The 13,698-nt window shown below is 46.4% G+C and overlaps 1 protein-coding gene across 2 annotated transcripts in view; it reads left to right on the top strand.

The window, feature by feature from the left end:
* The window catches only part of MIPOL1 (mirror-image polydactyly 1), a 680,101-nt gene that overhangs the window by 33,437 nt on the left and 632,966 nt on the right, over nt 1–13,698 (top strand). For both annotated transcript variants that reach the window (XR_013600818.1, XM_078659355.1), the window contains exon 2: nt 11,722–11,772. The gene's annotated coding sequence lies outside the window, so the exon portion shown is untranslated. The remainder of the gene's footprint in view (nt 1–11,721; nt 11,773–13,698) is intronic.

Here is a 13,698-nt window from a genome sequence, read left to right as displayed (position 1 = left end):
GTAGCCCTAAGAATTATACGTACCAGTTCTTCACGGCCTATAGTAACAGCCACTGCTAAATATCTTGGTTGGTCATGGTCCATTCTACAAAAGTTTTTAGGCAGATGATTGTAGACGACGCACTGCCAGAGTGTCTGTATTTTATCTGTAAAATGTTATCTTACAATGTAATTGATGTATTTTATCTGTTTTTAGCTTTATTTTTAAATACAAATGTTTTTTAATGTTTTATTGATGATTGTAAATGCTTTTATGAGTTAACCTCGAATAAAGCAAATTTGAATTGAATTGAATTGTATAAGGTGGGACAAGCCCTGATGTGTGTGGCATGTCCTAATAGTAAATTACAGCCATTTTCGTTTTTCACTATTGTAAGGCTACCTGTTCTCACAGGCCAGAATGGGCTGCTGGAATTATTACACTCTATAATCCCAGCAGGCTCAGGGAACATGGTAGAAGGTCAAGTTTAGTATGCCTGAACTCAGAATAATAAAATACTTATTTTAGTAAAGCTAATTTTAATATCCTGTGTTTGCAAATGCTACTTTTAGAAAGTTAGCATTTGCTTGCCTAACCTTTTCAGCCCGCCTCTGCCAGGATGTGTATCTGCTGTCTGGGTTGTGTGAGTGACAGGGCTGGGGATAACAGGTGGTGAATGGAGGGATTACACCAAGGTGGGTGGTGGTAGTGTCCCTCTGGATAGGGCTGTGCTTGCCACCACAATGCTGGCTCCACCTCCTGGGGAGCGTCTGCTGTCCCTGCCCCACACAGGAGAAGGCAGAGTCTGCACAACAAAGTGCTCCAGTGCTGAAAAGGACTATGCAAAGGTCCCCCTGGCCTGAAAAGACAAAAGAAACGGACTATAAATGTAGGAGCCCTGCTCCTAAGAAATCCGATCCTGTTTTCCCACAACAAACCTCTGCCCAACTAGAAGGACCAAAGAAGAAGCTGAAGGACTGACCTGAAGTGGAGCCTTGCTGAGGAAGGAGAGGAGAAGACTCAAGAGGACTTTGCTTTGCTGTGCTGAAAACTATCTCCAAGGGCTTGTCTGAGCCTGCCCCCTGAATTCAACCCCAGGACCAGTGGGTTCACTGTGCTTTGGCCCGTCTGTAACTTGAAGCCGTGTGTCTCCTCCCGCCGGAGTTGAGGTCTGTGCTCCCTCACCCCCTCCTAGGGCCGTGGCACCTGGGAGCTTGCCTGCCTTTCTGCCCGTTGAGAGCCTCGCTCTGCCAGAGCCGCTCTCTGCCCCTCGGGTCAGGCCGCCTGCTCCTCTGCCACCCCGCCCGCTATTGGAGTGCGTGGGAGCACTTCCTCGCCCCTCTCGCCGGAATCCTGGTCTAGAGCGCATTCCCCAGCCTGGACGGACGCCCGTGCGCTGCCTCACACCCGGCCGCCCCGCACCCGGCCGCCCCGCTTTGCCCTCTGATTGCTGGAAAGGGCCGCGCCGCACCCTGAAGGGATCCTCCCCCCAGTACGGGCCGTACTGGAGGCCCCATGCCGCGCCCCGCCTTCTGGAGACCACCCGCCTCATAGAAAGAACCCAAGGCACGCTCCGCCACCTAGGCGTACTCGCCGAGTACAATTCGCCCTACTGAGGACACCACGTGGCCCTGACGCACCAAAACTTCCTCCACCTCTTCGCACAGTGCTTGTCACGGGCTCGGGACCCGCAACGTTCTTATTTCCCCGTAAGGCACTGTGCGCTGTAACTTGTTCCTGTATGCTCCTGCCTCCCAGCCTTGTACGCCGCAGGCGTGAGGCGCGTATCCAGAGAAGAGCCTTCCGTTCGTCTGAGAGTGCGAGTCGCACAGGAGTGGTAAGACTCGTACCTCTCAGCAGAATCGACCGCGCCATACGTGGCGCACCGCGAGACGCGTGAGAATCGTCAGGGCCTGTTCTCCCCTCCCGAACGAGGCAGACAGAAGCGCCACAGAACGCACAGACCCAACGGACCTTGCCCCAGAACCCTGACATAGTGCCCTGAGTGTGGTGGAACTGGTTTTAAGGTAACTAGAACCAAGTGGAAGCAACCTAAGCATTCTTACAGACTTTAAAGAAACAGTTGCCATTTTGAAACCTTGTGGCCCCAATTTTAAAACGTTATAGAAGGTCTTGTGATAATTTTACCTGCCCGCATATATTTTTACATAAAGAATACGTATTTTTATAGAATTACTGCCTGGTGTCTATTTGTGGGGGAATCCGTGTATTTATTGTGTGTGATTACAAATGCTTAACTGACACAGCGCCCTGAAGTTTAGCCTTGACTGCTCGCACCACGCAACCTAAAGGGTGTGCAGGGGTTATTCTAAGGGGATAGTTCCCTTGCCCTGATTAGAGGAGACGGTCCCTGCTTGCCACAGATACCTACCTGTGCCAACCAGAGACCCCCAATTCTAACATCCCCCCCTCCCTCCTTGCCTCGTCCCCCCTCCCTCCTTGCCTCGTCCCCCCTCCCTCCTTGCCTCGTCCCCCTCCCTCCTTGCCTCGTCCCCCCTCCCTCCTTGCCTCGTCTCCCCTCCCTCCTTGCCTCGTCTCCCCTCCCTCCTTGCCTCGTCTCCCCTCCCTCCTTGCCTAGTCTCCCCTCCCTCCTTGCCTCGTCTCCCCTCCCTCCTTGCCTCGTCTCCCCTCCCTCTTTGCCTCGTCTCCCCTCCCTCCTTGCCTCGTCTCCCCTCCCTCCTTGCCTCGTCTCCCCTCCCTCCTTGCCTCGTCTCCCCTCCCTCCTTGCCTCGTCTCCCCTCCCTCCGTGCCTCGTCTCCCCTCCCTCCGTGCCTCGTCTCCCCTCCCTCCGTGCCTCGTCTCCCCTCCCTCCGTGCCTCGTCTCCCCTCCCTCCGTGCCTCGTCTCCCCTCCCTCCGTGCCTCGTCTCCCCTCCCTCCGTGCCTCGTCTCCCCCTCCCGTCGTGCCTCGTCTCCCCCTCCCGCCGTGCCTCGACTCCCCCTCCCGCCGTGCCTCGACTCCCCCTCCCGCCGTGCCTCGACTCCCCCTCCCTCTGTGCCTCGTCTCCCCCTCCCTCCGTGCCTCGTCTCCCCCTCCCTCCGTGCCTCGTCTCCCCCTCCCTCCGTGCCTCGTCTCCCCCTCCCTCCGTGCCTCGTCTCCCCCTCCCGCCGTGCCTCGTCTCCCCCTCCCGCCGTGCCTCGTCTCCCCCTCCCGCCGTGCCTCGTCTCCCCTCCCTCCGTGCCTCGTCTCCCCTCCCTCCGTGCCTCGTCTCCCCTCCCTCCGTGCCTCGTCCCCCCCTCCCTCCTTGCCTCGTCCCCCCCTCCCTCCTTGCCTCGTCCCCCCTCCCTCCTTGCTTGAGGGTGCATCAGGGACCCCGGCCTGTCTCCACCAGGGGAGGTGCCCTGCTCTGGGCCTTGTGGGTGCAGCCTCCTCGACCAGCAGGGAACTCTTGTGGTACCAGCTGTTGTATGTCACTCCTGGGACGTCTCCGCTGGTCTCTCCCCTGGTTAACTTGAGAGATGTCGCTCCCTGATGACCTCAATTGATGTCTTGCTCTTTCCTTGTTATACTTGAGGTATTTCTGTTCCCTCGTGAGTGTGCGGGTGTATTTTTGTGCCTCCTTGCAGTATGTGTGATGTCCCATGACGTCCCGCCCTTGGTGAGCTTGTCTGCTTCATGGTTGGTCCCTTCACTGGTGAGTACGAGTGACGTCTGTCCCTTCACTGGTGAGTACGAGTGACGTCTGTCCCTTCACTGGTGAGTACGAGTGACGTCTGTCCCTTCACTGGTGAGTACAAGTGACGTCTGTCCCTTCTCTGGTGAGTACGAGTGATGTCTGTGTAATGTAATGTAATGTAATGTAAATTGATACTTGTATAGCGCGCTACTCACCCGCAAGGGTCTCAAGGCGCTTGTACGAATACCGCTGTGGCACCCATCCTGGCTTTCCCTGTGAGGTGTCCACTCCTGGGATACGCATACGAAGAGCTACCATGGGTGGAAGATCTTTCTCCTTCTTAGCGGCCAAAACCTGGAATTCTCTCCCCACCCACCTCCGCCTTACACAGAACCACCTCTCCTTCAGAAAACAACTCAAAACCTGGCTGTTTGACAAGTAGCGAGCACCCCCCCCTCAAGCACCTTGAGACCCTCTGGGTGAGTAGTGCGCTATACAAATGTTAACTTGACTTGACTTGAAGGTGGAGGCCAGGCATCCTTCGCGTTGTGGGGGCCGTTGTGGAGATTAAGCAAGCTATTGCCCAGAGTTGCAGAGTGGGACTCCATGATTGGAATAGGCACGGAGGCGAGAATTATCATGTCAGTGGAATTTTGAGCCCAAGACCCGCCGAGGCGGGGAATTGAACCCTGGTCCCGGGCTAGACCTCTGCATCAGGGTCTGCCGCACTAACCATTGAGCCACACTTCTCCCCTTCTCTAGTGACTTCTGTCCCTTCTCTGGTGAGTACAAGTGACGTCTGTCCCTTCACTGGTGAGTACGAGTGACGTCTGTCCCTTCACTGGTGACTGAGTGATGACTGTCCCTTCACTGGTGACTGAGTGATGACTGTCCCTTCAGTGATGAGTGACGTCTTGGACTTCACTGGTGAGTAGGAGTGGTCTGTCCCTTCATTGGGGAGTATGAGTGACGTCTGTCCCTCCAGTGCCTGTCACATCACTCCCCGGTGGCCCTTACGCTTCAGATAGGTGAGGGCGACAACCGTTCAGGTGGCATTTGTCTATGTGGCATGTTGGGTCTATTCCTTGCGCCGAGACACTATGTGAGGCATTGAAACCCAAGCTGAAGGTGGTAGATATTTCCTGGTGCGCAGCAGCGCGTATGGAGTGTAGGGAGGAGCTGCTGCAAGTGGAGGCAGGAATAGAGGCTCTCGAACGTAGGAGCCGGGTGGTATAGGGAAGCCAAATTAATCGGCAATTTTTAATGGCACAACAGAACTATGCAGCACTTTTAATGGAAGAGGCACGCCAATCCTGGCTGGTGACGCGTAGCAGGGTGTACCAATGGGGCGACTACTGCTCCCATAACACAACGTATGGTGTCATCATGGGCACACGATTTTGTGAAATTAGGGATGCAGGAAACCGCCATGCACTTTACTGATGGCCCCTGAAGAAGGGAACAAATCTCTGAAACGTGTTGGGCCTATCAGATGCTTTTAAAATTCAAACACACAACTGCCCATACTGATGAACGCTTTGGGGAAGGCGTACGCAGTTATGAGTGCAACCCGCTAGTTGGACAACCCCACGGAGCTGGAATATATATATATACTCTCCCACACCCCCACTCTTTAATGACACTGTAGTCCAAATTTGATCTATGTCTACCGCCACAAACGGACGGTTGTACTGCACTATGCACAGCATCTTAATGTTGAAGTGCTTCTCCTCAAGGAGACGCACCTGATGGGTAACCTCTGTCCCTTTATTGTGCGTTACGGTTACAACGGGGTCTGGCACTCTGGCTTCGCTCGAGGATCTCACGGTGTGGCTGTGATATTGAAACGCACCCTTCCCTTTGTGCTTACACTGGTTCTCCACGACCCACAGTGTACGTCTGTGATCGTTTGTGGTACCCACGGGGGCAATCCCCTTAAACTTGTTTCCATGTACTCTCCCCCCTCGATGCTTGCCTCAACTCTAAAGCAGTCCACAACCCTGCTGCCCTCCCCTTGGGGTCCACCGTTATCGGTGGTGACTTTAACACGGTCTCCACCCCACTTCTCGACATGACGAGCCCTTCATCCACCTCAAGAGTGGCGCCAGCAAAACAGTTAACAAGCAGGGCTGAATCCCTTGGCCTGTGCGATTCATGGCGAATCTGGCACCTACACGCTAAACAGTTCACACATACTTCTGGCTCCCACCATACTCGGGCACATATTGACACCATTTTCCTCCCCTCGACAGATTGCTTGGTGTCGAGGCCAAATCTCACTCCAGGTGCACGGGAGCAGAATGACGCTAGTTCCCAATGTCCCACTACAGCTTCCCAGCGCACGTTTTAGACTTTCACGTGAACTCTGGAAACCGCAGGGTGAAAAGGGGATGGGACAGAGAAGAGACTGCCACCTGTCTTCACTCCTCTTCTTCTTTCTTCCTGTTCTATTCGGTGATTGAGTCTTTTTTTGCGTAGAAGCTAAGGAAAACAAATATATTATGCCTCTTAAAACTGTTCAATCTTACTCATTTATTTACATTCTTTTCTACAATATTTTCCCTTCTATAACCTACCCAGAATTTAGGTGACCTTTTGTTACATTCTTATCTATTACATATCTCTTTAATGCTTTGTTGTGGTCGCATGCCAGTGCATGCGACATGTTAGTTTTCAAGTATGTTCTTAATTCTAATGACCACAAGCCAGGAGTTTTACTGCTGAAGTTCAGTACAGGCTGGACTTACTTAACTGATGGATGTTATTCGTGCTGACAATAAATGAAGACTTATTTTTCATCTATTTTGACTGGATTATTTCTTCTGGTATGTATTTTTTTTTCCAGCATTTTGATTGTGCTAGCGGCTGTTGTGCAACTCTGTGCTTTGATCGCACCTGCGGCAGTAATTTTTGATATTATTTTCTCTTCGAATACATTTCATTTGCTTTTCATTCGTTTCCATCATTTTAAATCATTCACAGCAAAGCAGTGAGGTTTTGAGCCTCTCCGCTACTTTCCTTGGATATTCAACAAGCGTACAACGTTGCAAGTGTTTTAAGAGCGCTATTTGAAGAATACTTATTTGTGCGCGGTTTTTGTTTAATTTAAAAAAAAGGCTTGAGTCTTACTTTCTCACTGGCACCTTCGCTGCGCAGCTCTTCATGACATCATTTGCTGTACGCTGATAACGCGTGTGAAGACGTTCATCACGCACTACGTAAAACGTCTGGCAGCCATTTTGGACTACAAAGCTTTTCAGTTTCCATGGTTGCAGATTTCTTCACGGAAACGTTTGTCTGCATTAACAGTCTGTTTAACATAGCAGATCTTCCAAACTTTCGGAGCGGATGTAAGCAAATTCATTTATTTATTTATCTCTCAACGTTTTCTATATTTTTGTGTTATTTAATCCAGCAGGTTTTCTCAAGTGGATTTCAGTCACTCATTTCTTATCAGTTATATTCAAAGCAGATTTTCAAAGAAGACATTTCTTTATTCATTCTCCATCAGTTACTTTATTGTTCACAAAAAGGAGGATATTTTTAACCATTTCATTCATTGAATAGGAGAAGTTTAGTTACATTTTCTTGATATGAACATTTATTTACATTTATTTCTTTTTACAATGCAATTTGATCCTCCCACAAAATGTTTACAAGTAAAAGGTGATCCACCCATGCCTTGGACAAGATGGAAAGAGGAGTTTATGAACTACATGAAAGCTATTGATGGCGAGAGGATGGGTTCAGAAAGAAAAAAATATTATTCTTATCCATTGTCTTGGCTCAGAAGGCCAAGAAATTTTTAGATCTTTGCCCCAAATTACTTCCATCAATGAAGGTGGTGGAGATAATTTGAATCCTTACATTGAAGCTCTAGCAAGACTTGAAAAAAGATTTAAACCAAATTTACGCATTGTACTTAAACGTTTTAAATTTTATACCAGAAAACAGAAAGAAGATGAATCTTTCGATGATTTTTTTAACTTCCCTAAGATCATTAAGTCTGCACTGTAATTTTGGTACCATCACAGATGAAATGAAACGAGATCAAATTATGGTCCATACCAAATGTAAAAAAACTCAAGATAAACTATGGGTCATGGGGGATCCAAACTTAACCGAAACTATTGCTGTAGCTAAAGCACAAGAACAATCAGATTTATGGATGAACACCGTAAAAAATAGCACTGAAAAGAAACAGACTGAGGAGGAAGTATGTGTAGTAAAACACAAACAAGGAACTAAACAAGAACCCTCTTTCAATAGAGCAAAACAATTTTCATCACAAAGGAGAAATTAATCTTTCAACCAGAACTTTCAGGGCATGTGTTTCAGATGTGGTAATAAGTTTCATATTGCTTCTTTTTCAGGTTGTCCAGCTTTGAAAAGAGAATGCAATTTTTGCAAAAGGATTGGACATTTTAGTAACATGTGTAGGGATAGACGTCCTCCAGTACAAAATAAAGGTGCTGTATCCATTATTTCAGAAGAAAATGTAGGCAACAGTAGGAATACTGAATCTGGTAATGAATCTGGTTTTGTAGTATCTATTGTTGATAACCAATTTGATTTGCAGCGCAATTCTCCAAAATGTATGTTTACTATTTGTGAAATTGATGTATACCTTATGGTGGATTCAGGTTCTCCGTGGACCATAATTACTCAAGATTATTTCAAAAGTACTTTTGCTCATTCAAAAAAGTTAGGAAAGATTAATGAGTCTGATATTGTTGCTGTAAATTTTTCTGGTACTAAGATTGAAATGATTGTTTTTTTCCAAGTTGAAATTCAGTTTAAAAACAGGAAAGCCAGTATTAAGCTGTACATTTCTATTAAAGGCATCAATGTGTTGGGGTGGTTTGACCAATGGAAGTTAGGTATTACATTGAACCCCAGGGCAAAGCAACCAGTATCTCTGTGTGATGATAGCCTGATGAACACAATTTCTGTAGTTGAACTCTCCAATAACTCCATAGGAATTGGTAAAGGGGTGACCTTATTAAGCGTTTTGATTCAGTGTTCTGTGAGAAGTTAGGAAGACTTAAGAATTTTTCACACTAAATTATATTAAAAAAAGATCATACACCTGTTCTTCAAAAACTCAGGGGGGTTCCCATTAACATAAGAGAAGAACTCAAGACCATGTTAGATGATTTATTGAAGGAGGGCATTATTGAACCGATAGTCCTCAGAGTGGGTATCTCCCATAGTTTTGGTAAGAAAACCGGATCAAAATTTAAGATTGTGTGTAGACCTGAGAGCGTTGAATTCCAACATAGTCATTGATTGCCATCCGTTGCCAAACATAAATGAGCTAGTGTCGTTGTTTGATGGTGCAAATATATTCTCTACATTAGATTTAAGATCTGCCTACCATCAGATCGAATTAACGAAAGAATCTAGGAAGCTTACGGCATTTATAACGCCTCAGGGTCTTTTTCAATATGTACGTATGCCATTTGGACTAGCGTTCGCTGCATCTGTTTTTCAAAGAGTCATGTTTCATATATTTAGAGATATAGACACATATGTAAAATGCTTTCAGGACGATATCCTTGTTTTTTCAAAAGATACGAACGTACATGAACACCATTTGCAGGAAGTATGTAAAAGACTACAGAATAATGGGTTAACTGTGAAAGCACATAAGTGCAAACGTTTTCAGGAGTCAATTGAATATTTGGGACATACACTTTCGGGTAAGGGTGTGTTTCCAAAAAAATCCAATGTGGAAGCTATTATCCAAGCTCCCGTCCCAAAAACCAAAGATCAATTATTATCTTTCGCTGGTATGTGCGAATACGACAGCAAGTTTGTAGTGAATTTTGCTAATAAGATGGAACCGTTAAGAATGTTATTAAGACAAGGTATGGAATATACTTGGTCTGATATACAACAGCAAGCATTAGATGAAATTAAGAGACATAGTCAAGGCTCCTACTCTTAAACCTTTTAGAATTAGCAAAGAATGTATCATCACAGTGGATGCAAGCCTGTATGGTTTGGGTGGAGTTTTATCTCAAAGGGATGGCAGTGAGGAATGGAATGTGGCATTTGCTTCGAGAACTTTAAATGAATGTGAGCGTAAATATTCTGTGATAGAAAAGGAATTATTAGCGTGTGTTTGGGCGATTGAGCATTTTAGACTTTATGTATGGGGATCCAAATTTACATTAAGGACGGATCACAAACTCTTAGTAAATATTTTATCTGTTGGAGGTGGATGGAACTCCACGGCCAGAATAGCGAGACTAACTTCTAGGTTACAGGAATATAATTTTGTCACGGTATATGTACCTGGCAAAAAGAATGTTACAGATGATTGTTTGTCACGATTACCTTGCAAAGTGGATGATGTCAGTGTAGTCCATGAATATGATTTTGTGTTAGCTACCCAAGATGTGTTACAGAAAAAATTTAAAAGGATTACTGAATCGAGTTGGCAAGAATGTGTAAAGAAAGATTCCAAATGGGAAGATTTGGTAAATTCAGAATGGTTTGCCTAGTAAAAATAATATCAAGTCAGAATTAATGCCATTTTTCAAAGTTTCGGATGAGTTGGAATTAGACAGTGGTTTCATTTTCAAGTCAGGCAAATGCATACCGCCGGAGAGCATGCAGGAGGTCATTTTACAGGTTGTGCATGACCCACATCCTGGTATTTCTTCTATGAAACGGTTAGTTAGATCTTTTTTCTGGTGGCCAGGTATTGACAGATTTGTTGATAGGACAGTTAGAGCGTGTCAAGAATGTGTGTGTAAGGAGAGGATGTTAAAGGTACATACTCCACCGGTCAAAGTAGTCAAATGGCCTTCGGAGCCGTGGCAAAAAATGGCGTTTGACATATCAGGTCCTTTAATATGCTACCAGAATCCTCACGGTATGCTTTAGTAATTGTAGATTACCATTCCAAGTGGCCTGAAGTAAAGTTTGTCCCCAAGGCTACCACTGAAGCTGTCATTAGTTTTTTTAAAAGAAATTTTTACTAGAGAAGGATGTCCTTCTGTAATGGTTTCTGACAATGGATTTCAATTGACCTCTGTTGAAATGGCAACATTTCTCAAGGAGTGTAATGTTGTTCACAGGTTGACTTCATTATACGAGCCACATGAAAATGGCCAAGTTGAAAGGTTTAATCGAGTTTTGAAGAATGTTGTGGTTGAATCAGTTAAGTTTGGAGCAAATTGGATAAGTGCTTTGAGAGAGTGGTTATGGACTTACCGTATTACACCCCATACTACTACTACTGAGTGGAGTCCTTTTAAGCTGTTCAAAGGTCGTAATCCGGCATCAAGGATGTTACCACGGTGGTTAAAGGAGAAATGCAATCAGTTTTTAGTGAATAAGGATAATATGGATGATGTGGCCAAACGTGTGGAAAATAAGCAGTTTAAAACTAAGGAGTGGTATGACAGGAAATGGAACACAAAATCTCAAGAATTTCGAGTGGGTGAGAATTCTTAGACCAGGTTTATTATCTAAAGGGTCTAATAAATGTAGTGATCCCATTCAGATGAGGAAGGTATTTTCCAATAGTGTTATGACACAAGATGGCAAATTTTGGAATATTAAGAGATTGGCGAAATGTACTGCTATGAGTGATGAGAGAAATCTATTTAATAAGCAAAGTGATGTGATTGAAGATGATTCTATTGCCCATAGAGTTAAAGATACCAAACGTGTTATAAATATGCCTAAAAGATATGTTAATTGATTTTTTTTTAGTTTTTTTTTATTTGTAATAAGGAAAAGTGTTACATTCTTATCTATTACGTATCTCTTTAATGCTTTGTTGTGGTTGCATGCCAGTGCATGTGACATGTTAGTTTTCAAGTATGTTCTTAATTCTAATGACCACAAGCCAGGAGTTTCACTGTAGAAGTTCAGTACAGGCTGGACTTACTTAACTGATGGATGTTATTTGTGCTGACAATAAATTAAGACTTATTTTTCATCTATTTTGACTGGATTATTGCAACACCTTTGCCTCTCTTCTTTCTTCTAGTGGTGTGCTGCCTTACTGCAATGTCGATACATTTCTTTTAGTCAGATTATTGGTTCATACTGCCTTGCCTCTAATATGTACCTTTTCCGTTTTTCTAGTTTCTCACCTTGGCTAGTTACAGATGACGCTGTCTATTTGTTCTGGAACAGGTAAGTGTATTTTCACTTAGTCCTTCTTTTTATGGTAACTAGATTCACTAGCGATTGCCCAAAATGTACTTTTTCTAAATCCTAGGTGTGAGCGTGCAAGAATGAATCCTAGTCAGGAAACTGATTTATCCTTTTAAACTAAATATCTGGGAACATTCTCAGTGTGTGCACTAGGTGGCACTGTACAACCAAGGTATGCCTGAAAGAGCTGAAATCATCTCCTTCAGCTATTTACTTGTAATGTGACACTGTTCTTAAAATTTTATGTTCCACTAGCTTGTAGTAACATTCAGGGAACTTAATTTATTTGTATTTTAGATTTAAAAAAATGTATATTGTTAGTATATTGTAATGATTTTAAATAATCGAACAATAAAGACTTTTTCAATGGCAATGGTACTTGTAACTTCTCAAACTTTAATGTCAAATTCAAACAAACTTGGTAACATGAGCCTTTTCTTAACAAGTAAGAAATACTTGTACTGGCTAAATAGTTCCCTGGACAAGCTCCCTCCCAAAGCTCCTCTCTGTAACGCATGTCTGCGAGCTTCGGAGGCCGAGCATGTCTGAAGCTGGTCATTGCTGCAAGACTGGGCTTCTGACGAGCGCGACGGGCACCTCCCTAACTCTGTCCGCGCCGGTGTCCTCCGGAGCTGCTGCTGCCTCGAAGTCTTCAGGTGAAGCGCTCAGGGCCACAGGCGCTCCACCTGGACATCCCTGGCCGCTCCCAGGCCTGGACTGCTCATTTGCAGACTTGCTGATTGCGTCCTGGTGGCCACCCTGGGTGCCTTCGAAACTCCAGGACTAGCCGAATAAAGAATGCTCTTTTCCCATTAAGCCCTCTGAGACCGCCCAGTACCCTGCAGCAACTTTTCAGGTTAGTTGACACTTGGCAATCCAAGATGTCCGCATACTCCCAAGAGGTATCTCTGACCATTCCCCAGTGCTCCTTAGTATAGGGGCTCCCCCCCCTCCCCGCTCTACTCACGCCCCACGTGGCGGTTCAATGCCTGGTTTCTTCAGGACAAGGACTTTAAGAAGGCAGTGGGGCAGGAGTTAGCATACTACTGTGTCACTAATGCGGGGTCGGTCCCCTTCCCGGGTACCCTGTGGGAAGCGGGTAAGGCCACTGTTTGTGGGTATGCGAAAGGCCACGTCCAGCGACAGCGGCAGGCCAAACTGTCGCAGATCACCTCCCTAGAGGCGCAGGGCCCAAGCCTCAAGCGCTCCCCCTCCACAGAGGACAACGCTGATCGCAAACGGCGTCCTACGAATATCCAAACCAAAATCAAACACCTCTCCCTGGAGGCTGCCAAACTCCTGTGGAGGTCGCCCGTGGCCAGAGTCTATGGTTGGGGGGACAAGAACGCGTAATCCTTCACAGGCTCACCACGTACCCCAGAGCGAATCGTATTATTCTGGAGATATTGGACCACGAGGGGTCGGCACAACGATCACCGGTGGCTATGGCCGGCGCATTTGCCGCCTTCTACCATCAGCTCTACACCAAACAGACCCCCACTCGATCACTCCGGGAGCTACTGGATGCAGCGGGTTCCCGCCTTTCTCAGCTGGACTCTATTGCCCTAGCTGACCTGGAGCGCCCCATCTCAAACGACAAAATCAACAAAAGTATCGCTCACACCGCCTCGGGTAAGACGCCTAGCTCGGACGGCCTCCTCCAAGAATACTATGCAGCATACCGGGAGGTCCTTGTACCTCGCCTGGCAGATCTGTATGTTGAGGTCCTCGAGAAAGGCTCCTTCCCGCCTGAGACAGATATGGCGACCATTGTGGTTCTCAACCACCATCTCCTCACTGTGTCGACCATCGCCCCATTTCCCTTATTAATACCAAAGTTAAAGTATTTGCCGCAATTCTAGCTCAACGGCTGCAGCCCTATCTTACCACATTGGTCCATCCGGA

The sequence above is a fragment of the Lissotriton helveticus genome, chromosome 9 (assembly GCF_964261635.1).
Source record: "Lissotriton helveticus chromosome 9, aLisHel1.1, whole genome shotgun sequence".
Lineage (NCBI taxonomy): Eukaryota > Metazoa > Chordata > Amphibia > Caudata > Salamandridae > Lissotriton > Lissotriton helveticus.
This window is presented reverse-complemented; position numbering and strand designations above follow the sequence as displayed.